This window comes from Pteronotus mesoamericanus, unplaced genomic scaffold, assembly GCF_021234165.1.
Source record: "Pteronotus mesoamericanus isolate MK-2021 breed Mesoamerican mustached bat unplaced genomic scaffold, CSHL_Meso_final contig_24, whole genome shotgun sequence".
Taxonomy (NCBI): domain Eukaryota; kingdom Metazoa; phylum Chordata; class Mammalia; order Chiroptera; family Mormoopidae; genus Pteronotus; species Pteronotus mesoamericanus.
In genome coordinates, this window is record NW_026555100.1 from 5532404 (window position 1) to 5545465 (window position 13062).

Sequence of the window (13062 nt, forward strand, 5' to 3'; positions counted from 1 at the left end):
GCTGTTCTTAGGTGCTGGTGACTATTAACATTTCTCTTTTTATTGATTTCAAGCACAGGATTTCTTTAGAATCCCAGGACTTACTACTATGTTCCACAAAGTAAGAGTGATGCAAAGCAGGAAGAATAAAGAAATTACTTAATGAGTTCTGGGAAAATAAATTCTGAGAGCTGGTTAAAGCCAGTCAATTTCTCAAACCATTAAAGATTATATTAAGTCACTAGACTATGCATAGACTGATTCAATTTTCATGGCCCTTAGGTGACATGACCTTTACCCTGGTCACTTTCCTTTACAACCTAAATAAATTCCACAGGTTTCATACTTTCTGTAAACTTGTACATAAAACTCTATTTCTATGTACATTTTTCTAAGGAGAGTGCTGTCATAACTTGCACTTTCCCCCAAACAGGCCCTGAAACAAAAGTTTGAATGCAGGTAGCTAATTTAGGTGATTCCAGAATCCAAGAAGTATAAAGGAGTAGGAATAAAATCTAAAAAGGTGCTCTTGGCAATTAGGGCTGAATGACACTGGGGACTCGGAAGAACACTGTTCAAAGTGTGGTCCATAAACTGACAGCATGATTATCTCTTGGAAGCTTGGTTAAAAGTACAAACTCAAGAATCGATGGTTTACCAAGCTCTTGAGGTGATTCCTATGTGTTAGTAAATTTTGAAAAACACTACAGTAGTTCATACCTCAGAATTGCCATACTGAAGCGGGAGGGAATTGAAGTTTTTAGCTTCCAAATCCCATCTCTCATTGGCTGCAGATTACTACCAGGAATGTTAACTCTGGGCAGTTCCAGATAAAGATGTTTGAGGTAGGAAGCTATGGGCTTGTACATGATGTATCTACCAAAGCTGTAGTGAACTCTGCGGTTGACTGAGGAAATATGGGTAGGCCAGGATCTGAATAAGGGTCAGAGCTTTCATCAGGTTCTCATGTTTAAAAATCTGTGATCCCTCCCAAAAAGTTAAGGACTGTATTCCTTAACTTTTGTTTAGCAAATGTTTACTGAGTGCCTCTATATATTAGGTACTAGGTCAGACACCAGAGGTACAAAGACAAATAACAACTCATGTGACAAAGAGATTTCACAGTCAACCATGAAATAATTATTAAATACCTCCTCTTACGGTTGGGATTAAAAACAAAATTCAGGGTCTGTTAGTCAACAGCTCTGAAAACCTAGAAACTTAGTATTTCCAAGCTCATAATATGTGAAATCTTAAATATAACAAAAACATCATGATACAAGCTTACTAATTTTCAGGGAGCCCAGGTTGGTTGTGAAATTATTTCCTTGGAAGAAAAGTTTACTTGAAAGTCAAATTATCAGAAGTTGCAGTGGTGGTTTAATGCATTAAAGCACACATTTGCACAGGATCCAATCAGAAATCCAGTCAAATCTTCAAGCTTTGCTATCCATTTGCCTGGACATTATTCTTCTGTTAAAACATCCTTTCTTCACAAATATTTCATACATTTGAATACCACAGTTCACAGAAGTCACATATTGGCAGCAGAGCTAACTGTCTGTACTGCTCACACATCTGTTTTTCCATCATTGTGTTTCAAAACTCAGGAGCTCAGGAAAGCTCCCTGTCAGATAGGAGCTTGTGCTCTCCAGCAGGTCCTGGTCCCCACTACTACCTAGTGTTTTACACCAGGCCATCTTTTATTGTTACTTGCCTACACTCTGCAGCCATTTTACATAGCAAATTCAAGGGTTTCTTTTACATAAACCACATGCCCATAATACGTCACCCCTAAAATCACCCAGATAGCTCATTCCCCAGTTTAGGATCTAGAGCTTTGCTGTTTGATACTGTTGTCACTAGCCACATCTGGCCATTGAGCTCTTAAAATGTGCCTAGCCTGAATTGAGATGCTTTGTAAATATAAACAGTGGATTTTCAAAACGTAGTGTGGAAAGAAGAATGTAAATTATCTCATTAATAGTAAGATATGGATTACATGTTGAAATATTTTGAATACATTGGGTTAAAAAATAACAAATTAATTTCATATTTATTGCTTGTTACAAATGTGGCTACTAGACATTTTAAAGTGCATAACGTGGCTCGCAATATATTTCTACTGGCCTAGACTGAGAGCTATTCAGGGGCTTTGAGAGAAGAAAATCAGTTTGCCATTTATTATTTCTATTCCCTTATTTGTTCCCCTATGTTCTACTCTTCCCTGTTGAGCAATGTTAAGTACATCTTCTGTTCCAGATACTTCCCAGTCTGCATTTAAAATTGTCTGAGACCAGAGACAAAGCCCTACAACTAAGCGTTGACAGTCCCTAAGTAAGGATGTGTTCACTGCGTAGAAAGCAACAAGTGCAAAGTTCAAACCACACACCAATGCAGTCCCCTTCTGCATCCAAACACCTGTGTTTATGTTCCATTAAAAACAAACAAACAAAAAAAACACTTTTATTCCTATTTTGGTCAGGCTAACTGATGGGGGTGTGGCCCTCGTGGATAAACTAACATTTCTGTGGCACCAAATACCATTTGCAAACCAGTAGGCGAAGAACGGATGAAAACTTCCAGAAGGAAGGTAATGAGATGGGAAGGCCCATTTCTGCCTTGTTCGCGCCATCTCTGCTCGGCCTGCGGAAGGAAAATGCTGGTACAACGAAACTTCAGCCAAAGGCGACACTGCTCTAATTTTGAGGCACTTGGGAAAAGAGGGCCAAATCCCTGAAGTTATTCCGTGTAGGGTTCACTATACTAACATACCGCAGCCCCGACCGTCACGTCTGCTATAGCTATTCGACTCCGTCAGTTCAGATTCTTTCTGGCTCTCGCCCACTTCCAGAACTTTGCATACCCTCCCTGAGACTCCTTGCGGCCGCCATTTTACAATAACTATCGCGAGACATACTTAGCAGCCTGGGTCCTGACTCATTTACTTTATAGCGAGAGGCTCTTCTAGGTTGTTCTCGCCGTAGCAGAGGAAAGTGTCGCGAGAGCTGGTTGCCTTGGCTCCCTGTAGCTATAGCAGCCGCGGCGGTTAAGAATGCGGCGGCAGGAGGGGTGAGTGCGACACCCTCAGGGGGGCGGGGCTGGAGGTAATGGGGTGCAGGGGGTAGCGCCTGGAGGGTGGTGGGGACGGTCGGGTCACGGGAGGAATGGGCCCGAGTGTGACGTTTAGGGAAGGACCCGGTTCAGTGGTTACAGGGACAGGGCACCAGTCTGCTCTAGGGCACGCGGGGAGGGCTGGATCTGCTGGGAGGTTCAGGGGGAGGGACCGGGGTGTAGGGTTCAAGGAGCAGAGACCTGAGCGTGGCAGCTTCAATGTGGTGGGAGTAGTAGGGTTACGGGTCCCAGAACTGGATAAAAGGACCGGACTACATTGAGGAATAAGTGGGAAGAAATGGGGTACAGCTGGGAGGAGGGTATGTTGAGTTGGGAGCACAGAGGTTGGGCCCGGTTTGCTTTGCACTGGTGGGGATGGGGTGTGGGTTGGACCTTCGCAGGTCCCGGGAGCCCGCCTGAGGCTGGTCCCGCACTTGAATAGCGCCAATGCGCGCGTCCTAAATGGCTTGGCGGGAATGGTGGTGTCCCGGACCTTCCGTATCTCCCGGCCCTTCCACAGAAATCCCCCACGGACTCTGAGATGTGAAAAGAGGTTCCTGGTGAGCTAGTATTAGTCGGTGGAGAGACTCTGAGTGGGGTAATGAATGATTGATGCTCTAAAATAAAGTGTGGGGTGGGAGCCCGAGAGAAATTTTTGAGAAAAAACAAAAACAACAAAAACCCAGTGAGATGTTCTTCCTTCTAGAGCGCTTTGAGTTGGAAGAAGGGGGTGTGTGCTAGGATCACGTTTCTTCCCAGATTCATTCAAGTGTAGAATTCCTTTACGGTATATTTATTAAATTATACATACAGTGTAAAATCAGTTTAGATGATACAGTGAAAGAGTGTGCATTACGACTCTTAAACCTTCCACGAATGTAATTGAAAAACTAAGAAAAATGTTTTGATTGCCGCAGCATGAGGCTGAACACTAGGGATAGTTTTAGTTTCTTGAATATAAAACCTAGTGTCCCCTAAGTGTGCCTATGCATTAGGTTTTATTTTAGGAGACCGCATATGTTTGGGATATCGTCAATCTGAAGTAAAAGGAGTCTATCAGGAGTTAAAATCATAGAGAGGGCAGAACATTAGTCTCTGAGTCGCTACGACTGTTTTCTGGAGAGAGGTTTGCACTACTTTTTTTTTGTTAATTCTTATTCCTAGTGCAAACAATGGAATTTAATGAAACCATAAAAATTATTTCAATCTACAGATACAGCTTTCTGGTAATTTTGCTCACTATCTTTTGTAGGTATAAACTTGCAAGGGATAACCTCTCTTTTGATTATGTAACTGGATTTTTCCATGTTGAGGTTCAACAATTCATAAAATAATTACTTTTAAATACTTCTAGAGCTAGACTTGAGGTGTTTAGTCATTGAACCTATTTATTTGATATGTATTAGACTAAAACTTTTAATTTGTGATGTTAATGGCTGAACTTTAAAGTGCTTTTCTGAGGCAAAAGAAAGCTTATGTGGTTGGGTCCAAAAGATTTCTGCGCGAATCCATTAACAAGCTTTACTGGTTCTTATTATGTGTAGAGTACTGTGTGTAAGGCATTGCAGGGGGGTGAAAAGATTAATTCATTTATGCATTCCACAAACATTTATTGAGACTTATTTTGTGTCTAATTATTAAGGCTTCAGCATACAAGTAAGCCTTGGCTCTCTGCCTTGAAATTGCTCAGAGCCTAGGGAGGGAGAGTGATAGAGATACAAATACTTACAATGTAATAAAACACAATATATGAACACAGACTCAGGTTCTGGCCCTGAGGAGTTTACATAGTAGCTGACAAGACTAAAAAGAAAGAAAGAATTTAAAACATTACAAAATATTAAACAGATTCTAAACTGTATGCTGCATCAGTAAAACATATTACATCTTTCAGAAGAGTGGAAACTCGAGGAAATTCACAGGTCAGTTCATAATTTAATAGCCTTTTAAAAAGTTTATTTATTTATTTATTTTTAGAGAGGGGGGAGGGAGAAAGAGAGGGAGGGAAACATTGATAAATGAGACAGACATTGATTGGTTGCCCCTTGCATGCTCCCAACTGGGGACCTGGCCCACAACCCAGGCATGTGCTCTGAGTAGAAATTGAACGGGGAACACTGCAGGCCAGTGTTCAAGTCACTGAGCCACACCAGCCAGGGCTAATAGTCTTTTTAAGCATGCTTTTAAAATAAATATCACTGAACTTTTTTTTTTTTTTGGAGAGAGGTGAAGGGAGGGAGAAAGAGGGGGAGAGAAACATCTATGTGTAAGAGAAACATCCCTCTAGCCGGGGGCATGGCCTGCAGCCTGGCATGTGCCCTGACTGGGAATCGAACTGGCAATCTGTTGGTTTGCAGGCCAGTGCTCAATCCACTGATTCACACAAGCCAGAGCTGAACATTCTTAAGTTAATAATAATAATAATAATAATAATAATAATAATAGGCATAATAGCTAACATTGGGTGATTATTAATATGCCAGGTGCATTTTCTCATTTTCACAGTACTCTGCTCTTCAGCTGGTACTAATACTTCAATTCTGAAGATAAAATTGAAGATAAAAAAAATTAAGGAAGTTGCAAAAGATCACAGAACTAGGAAATGGCAGATTAGAGATTAGAGTTAGAAAATATATGTGACTGGAAAAGCAACACTCCTTTCTTTTGCAGGCAGGGAGCCTTGAGATGGGGGAAGGAAGGCAGAGATTGAAGGTGGAATTGGCCAGAAGACCAGATTTTAGTCTATGTGTTTATTCATAGATTTTCCTCTCTCAGATATTTACACTATACATAGGGAATAAATTTGAGTATTAGCATGTTGCTAAATATGAAATTTGAATTGAGTAAATTACCATATTCATGTTGTATATAATTGTATAGGGAGCAATACTTGGGAAAATGATTATAACAAGCAATTATTATATTTGCAAGCTTCCAGAAAATGATCATTTTAACAGTGGAAATGGTTATTTGTATTCATATATACTGCAAATGTTATTACAACAGACTTTAAAGGACTAAGTCATTTTTTATACTGCAGTTTTTTAAATTATGTTTTATTGATTATGCTATTACAGTTGTCCCACTTTTTCTCTCTTTACCCCCCTCCTCCCAGCACCCCCATTCCCTCAGGCAATACCCACACCATTGTTTATGTCCATGGGTCATGTGTATAAGTTCTTTGGCTACTCCATTTCCTATGCTGTACTTTACATCCCTGTGGCTATTCTGTAATTACCTATCTGCACTTCTTAATCCCCTCACCTTTTTGCCCACTCCTCTCCACCCACCTCCCATCTGGCAGCCATCAAAACACTCTCCATATCCATGATTCTGTCTCTATTCTTCTTGTTTGCTTAGTTTGTTTTTTTGGTTCAATTGTTGACAGGTATGTATTTATTGCAGTTTTATTGTTCATAGTTTTGATCTTCTTCTTTTTCTTAAATAAGTCCCTTTAATGTTTCATATAATAATGGTTTGGTGATGATGAACTTCTTTAGTTTTTTCCTTGTCTGGGAAGCTCTTTATCTGTCCTTCAATTCTAAATGATATCTTTGCTGGGTATAGAAATCTTGGCTGAAGGTCCCTGCTTTTCATAACTTTGATTACGTTTTGCCAATCCCTTCTAGCGTGCAAAATCAGCTGAGAGTCTTATGGGAACTTCCCTGTAGGGACCTGTTTTTCTCCTGTTGCTTTTAAGATTCTCTCTATCTTTAACCTTTGGCATTTTAATTATGATGTGTCTTGGCGTGGGTCTCTTTGCATCCATCTTGTTTAGGTCTCTCTGTGCTTCCTGGACTTGCATGTCTATTTTCTTCACCAAATTAGGGAAATTTTCTTTCATTATTTTTTTCAGATAGATTTCCAATTTCTTGCTCTTTCTCTTCTCCTTCTGGCACCCCTATGATGTGAATGTTGGAACTCTTGAAGTTGTCCCAGAATCTGCTTACATTGTCCTCATTTTTTTTGGATTCTTTTTTTCTTCTTATTGTTCTGATGGTTGTTTCTTGCTTCTTTATGTTCCAGATCATTGATTTGATTCTGGGCTTTATTCATTCTACTGTTGTTTTCCTATAAATTGTTCTTTATTTCAATTAGTGTATCCTTCATTTTTGACTGGATCTTTTTAATGCTATTGAGGTCCTCACTACATTCCTTGAGCATCCTTATAACCAGTGTTTTGAACTCTGTATCTGATAGATTGCTTATCTCCATTTTATTTAGTTCTTTTTCTGGAGTTTTGATCTGTTCTTTCATTTGGGCCATGTTTTCTCTTTGTTTTGGCAGCCTCCCTATGTTTGTTTCTATGTATTAGGTAGAGCTGCTTTGGTTCCGTTTCTTGGTAGTGTGGCCTAATGTAGTATGTATCCTGTAGGGTCCAGTGACACAACCTTCCATATCACCCAAGCTGGGTACTCGAAGTATGCCCTACATGTGGGCTGAGTATACCCTGTTCTTGTAGTTGAGCCTTTGTTGCTGTTGGCAGATCAATGGGAGGGATTTACCCAGGCCAGTCAGCTGCAAGGACTGGCTGTGACCACGGGCCACCAACCTCTGCCCTCTGTGTAGGATCAGCTGTGCAGGGGCAGGATGGTGGTGCTCCCATGTGGTCTGTAGCTGTTCACTGACTGCATAGGCTCTGGGATTTTGTGGGTGGTGCAGGCCAAGGTCAGCCCCAACCTGTGTTTTGCCTGAGGTGTAAAGCAACCTGAGATGGCTGCTCCTTGTGCTGGGCTTGGAGAGCCCCAGGTGAAGCCAAGCTGTGACTCTAATCTGGCTGCTGCTAGGGCTCACGGAAGCCAGCTGTTGCTTGTTTGATAGTTTTTAGGAGCGTAGACCAGCCATTCTTATGGAAAAGCAGCCTAGGTGGGCCCATAAGCTGGATGGGGTAGAGCCTCTGTGGACCTACAGGGTGGGTCACACAGTGTTATCCAGGTCGATGGAGTCTCTCATATGGCACCAGCCTACCGGTTCTGTGTGGGGAGGGCTCAGCAAAGGGACAATGGCCTCTGCTCACCCCAATGTCTGACACTTTGGTCTCCCACTGTATACACACTGGTGCTCTTCAAGCTGCCACCCTGGTGCTAGAACTCAGAGGGAGGAGTCTGAGTAGGTGAGTCCATGTGTGGGTTCCCCAAGAGGAACTGTAAGCTTAGGTCTCCGTCAGCCTTCTCCACTGACTCAATTTCTGCTGGTTTTCACAGCCAGAAGTTGTGCGGACTTATTTTCCTGGCACTGGAATCCTGGGCTGGGGAGCCTGGTGTGGGTCTAGGCTCCTCGCTCCCAAGATATCCCTCCTGGATTTCTATACACGTGGGTGTGGGGCCAGCCCATTCCACGTCTGTACTCCTCCTACCAGTCTTCAGTTTTGTAGTTGTCAGACTTCTATTCAACTCAATATCATAGTTGTTAGATTTCCATTCAACTTGATTTCTGATGTTCTTGAGTGATGGTGGTTCTATTTCAGCTGAAATTTTGATGTGGTTGTGCAAAGAGTTGAGCCATGTCTGCCTACGTTGTCATCTTGGCTGGAAGTTCTGGACATATTTTTTAATGTTTAATGAGAATTAGCTGAAAAGTAGAATTTAGCCCTGGCTGGTATGGCTGAGTGGATTGAGTGCTGTCCTATGAACCAAGGGGTCACCGGTTCAATTCCCAGTCAGGGCACATGCCTGGGTTGCAGGCCAGGTTTCCAGTAGGAGGTGTGTGAAGGGCAACCACACATTGATGTTTCTCTCCCTCTCTTTTTCCCTCCCTTCCCCTCTCTAAAAAATGAAATAAATAAAGTCTTTAAAAAAAAGAAAAGTAGAATTTATTTTGAGGTTCACCTTTCAGTCTTTTCCCCTGAAGAATGCATCTATAGAAAATGTTATCCAAATTCTGTTTATTTTTTTGGTAGGGGGTGGAGGTGGGACAGAACCATATAGTATATTTGTGAGCTTTTCTCTCTCTCTCTCTATGTCTCTTTCTGTTTCTGTCCCTTTCTCTCCCTCCCCTCTCCCCTTTCTTCCTCTCTCTTTTCCTCTCTCTATTGATGATTTATGTCAGGCACATACGTGAATATTTATGTGAATGAATCTGTAAAAAATGTTTTTAATCTTCTGTTATTCTTTAAGAGTTTTCCCTATTTCTTTCAGTTTGGTTATATAAATTTTCTTTGTAGACAAGTGTTTTTTTTAAGAAAAAGCTATTATATTCATTACTTAGTTTTTTGGAGATTGGAACTATAGCCCTGTCATTGTTGGTATGTAACAAATGAAATTTTCTGAAATCCATGTTTCAGTATTTTATCACTTTCTGTTAGCAATACCATCCTGTGCCATATTGAAAGCAAGAAATATATTCTACAAAGCACATTTTTCAAATAGGATTTTAGTCTTTAAAATAAAACAGAAGCTGAGGAAAGACTATCACTGGACTCATGCAAAATATATTTTTAATCTTATTTTGATATGTGTGTAGATTCATTTTTTCCCCTAAGTTGTAAAAGGTAGGTTTTCAATATAAAGTTGGTAGGAAGTCAGTGACTTATTTGCAATTCCCAAAAGGAAAAAAATTTATTTTCTCCCAAAAAGAAATTTCTGAATAAATAAATTTTATTTTATTTTATTTTATTTATTTATTTATTTATTTTTTTTCAATGGTATCTGGCAAGTCTAAAGCCACCATCAAAATGCTGACGCTGGACAGAAGAACTTACCACTTACTGTTGCAGACTGACTCCCTCTAAAGTCCCACAAGCCAGACTAGAAAGGGATAACTGTCTGCTGTGAATAAATAAATTTTAGATAATGCAGTAATCTCTCATAGTAAGGTTTGTAGAAAAATTCATTCACTGTAAAAACAGAACTTTCTCTTTGTGTTCCATTGCCTCAATTCCGACTTGGGCTCAGTTCTTGGTTCTCTGTGAAGATCCATTTTCTTTGCATCCCTTTTGGGATGTTGACCCCAGACAAAGCTCTATGGTGCCAAAAGAAAATAAGTTACTTGATCCTCTTTTGCCATTTCTTTTAGCCTCTTTATTTATCTTAACTTGTGGTCATTTAAGACCAGAAAGGTGTTTGTGAACAATTGGGAATTTCAGCATGTTTTATGGTACTGAGGAACCCCAGAGAGAGGCAACATCATTTTAGTGTTGGGGTTTCATCTTCCTGGGGCCCTCCTGGTCGAAGGAAACTGATAGTTATTTCACAGAATTAAAATAACAAATTTTGTAATTACAAAGGTAAGTTTTAGACACTTCAGAGTTTTAAGACTATTTACTGATACTAAGAATACACATTTATATTACTCACGCTTTATCAGTCAAGCAATGTTTAAAGTACAGTTTCCTACATAGCAAGTTACTTTGAGGAGGAAATCTATGTGAACCAATCTCTGGCCATAATTTTAATTGGGTAAAGTATAGATGTCTGAATTTGAGTTGTCTTTTTCTATTTCTCCTCTAAAAAGTCATGAAAAGAAATAATAACTTTCTTTTTAAATTCAGTTTGAAGTTCTTATTTCACAGTGATTTTCATCCTTTTTATTTGTTCTTTCAGTAGTTAGTAAGCACATTTTTTAAAATAACAATTTCATTGAGATATAATTCATGTACCATACAATTCACCCATTAAAGTGTACAATTAAAAAAGTTTTTTAGTATATTTACAGAGTTGTACAACTTCCTCTACAATCAATTTTATCACATTTTTATCTCCCCCCCAGGAAATCATATATCCATTAGCAGTCACTGTCTATTCCCACCCCCAGCCCTCGGCAACCACTCTTTTATTTCTGATTATAGATTTACCTATTCTGGACACTTCATATAAATTGAATAAAAAAATATCGATATGTGGGTTTTTTGTGACTATCTTTTTTTTACCCCTTATAATACTTTCAAGAGTCATCCATGTTGTAGATATGACCAAAGAAAAGTCTATATTCCATTTTATGAATATACCACATTTTATTTATACATTCATCAGTTGATCGACATTTGGGTTGTTTCCACTTTTTGGCTATATCGGTAAGGCAAATGAGGTGGTTAGCCCACAAAATAAGGATACTAAAGGTTGTGCAAGTACAAAATTTAAATACGCACTTATTCTCAGGGTTGTGCAAGTGAAAGGTCACTTGATAGATCCTGAAAGTGAGTACTACCTTAAATTTTGCACCTGGGAGCTTCAAGTGTCCCACCATAGCTCTGGCTGTGTATTGGCTCTGATAATAGTCTCCTTCATCTTCACTGAATACCAGCCACTTTTGAAAACTGCATTAAAAGGTACGCTTTGCTTTTTGTTGCTTTCCTGTTCAACAGCGTCAAGTGTTCTATTAATTATCAAAGACTGACTTGTGATTCTATCTTTATTTCTAGTTAGATTTCCACTATCTTTTTATCCAGCCTAAAGTACTTTCTATTCTCTAAACACATCAAAAGCTTTCCTGTTTTCCTGGCTTTGCCCATGGCATTTTTCACCTGGAATTGATATATTGAACAGAATCTATTTATGGTGGCATTGATCAAGATGAGCCAACTCTTTGACCTTATGGCACGAATCTTGTTCGGGCTCTATTTCCCCCAAGTTGGAACTAGACTCCTTCCTTTTTATATCACAGATATTTTCTAGGAAACTAGTTAGGAAATTTAGGTTTCTTACTCAGAGTGCTAAAAGCTGTAGGTGTCCCTAATCAGGACAAATTCCATAGTTATTGGTTCAAATAGTTCTTTTTTCCTGTATTTTCCTCAAAGTGCTTTGCTTGGTTGTTGCTGAGCAGCACCCAAAGGGAATATGTACTAATATTATGGAACTAATTTGTTTGTACCAACCTCTAAGATAAAGCCATGTAAATTAGAAGCCTTTAAAACACAAAAGCAAGTCATAGTAATGCATGTACATTGTTCAAAAGTGAAATAGTATTTTAAAGCTTATAAAGAAAAACATCTTTCTTTTGCTCTACTCTTTCTTATGTATGTACCCCTGATTCTTGTTTTTCAGGCCACTTTTAAATGTTTGCGTTTGGTGAGGGATGGGAGTGGTATTTACCTTCACATAGGTTTCCAAATGATACGCTTAAACCGTTATTTCCTCTACTTGCCCCCTTCCACTCAAACACATACACTTTTCTCTCCCAGTGTATGTATAATACAATTTTTTGTTAAATCAGTTGTGGTAAGCAAAATAAGGTGTCCCACTTGCCTCCCTGCCTGCCCCTGCTCCTTTTAGTCCTTGGAACCTGTATATTCCCTTACATGGCAAAAGGGAATTAAAGTTGCATATGGAATTAAGGTTGCTAATCAGATGATATTAAAATAGGGAGATTATCTCAGATTATCCAGATGGGTTCAGTGTAATTAAAAAGCTTGTTAAAAGTGGAAGAGGGAGGCAGAAGATAAGTTCTATGAGAAGGACTAAATCTCCATTGCTCATTTTGAATAAATAGGAAAAATGACTATGATTAGAGGCATGCAAGTGTCCTTTAAAATCTGAAAAAGACAAGGAAACAGAGTCTTCCTTATAAGCTCCAGACGGGAGTGCCTGACTGAAAGAGGGGGTACTTATGATGTTGATTAAATTTAGCTTTAAATCCTAGCTCTAGAAGTCATTCCTCTCTCTCTATATATGAGTATTTTCTTTAGAGACCTAGCCTTTCCCCCTGATAATCAGCAACCCCTGAGGCAGCAGAAGGCAATGGTCCAACCTGACTAATGATCACAAGGTCCAGACCTCTGGTAGGCTAAAGATAACATCTTGACTGCAGCTGTGTTTCAGCTCCTGCCCCTCAAAGTAGAACAACCCCCAGGCTACTTTCTCCTGAGACCAGTCAGAGGAACACCTGAAAAGGCCTCTGAACTGTCTTCAAGACCTGAAGAAATGTTTTATTACCTTTACCTCAGTCCAACCAATTAACACCCAGCATGACCCTGAACCCCCTAACCCACAGTATCTTGTGATTTTTGCCCTATATAATCTGTATCCGATTGAA

At 39.7% G+C, this 13062-nt stretch overlaps 1 protein-coding gene, 1 non-coding gene and 1 pseudogene across 8 annotated transcripts in view; 2 read left to right on the top strand and 1 right to left on the bottom strand.

The window, feature by feature from the left end:
- Positions 1-2915: 2915 nt before the first annotated feature.
- USP54 (ubiquitin specific peptidase 54) overlaps positions 2916-13062 on the top strand; it is a 141932-nt gene continuing 131785 nt past the window's right edge. For all 7 annotated transcript variants that reach the window (XM_054572588.1, XM_054572589.1, XM_054572593.1 and 4 more), the window contains exon 1: positions 2916-3051. The gene's annotated coding sequence lies outside the window, so the exon portion shown is untranslated. The remainder of the gene's footprint in view (positions 3052-13062) is intronic.
- The window catches only part of LOC129069723 (macrophage-capping protein-like), a 47999-nt pseudogene continuing 38506 nt past the window's right edge, over positions 3570-13062 (top strand).
- On the bottom strand, positions 9735-9863 carry LOC129070066 (small nucleolar RNA SNORA56). The gene has a single exon (XR_008529082.1). It is a non-coding gene; the product is annotated as a small nucleolar RNA SNORA56 (small nucleolar RNA).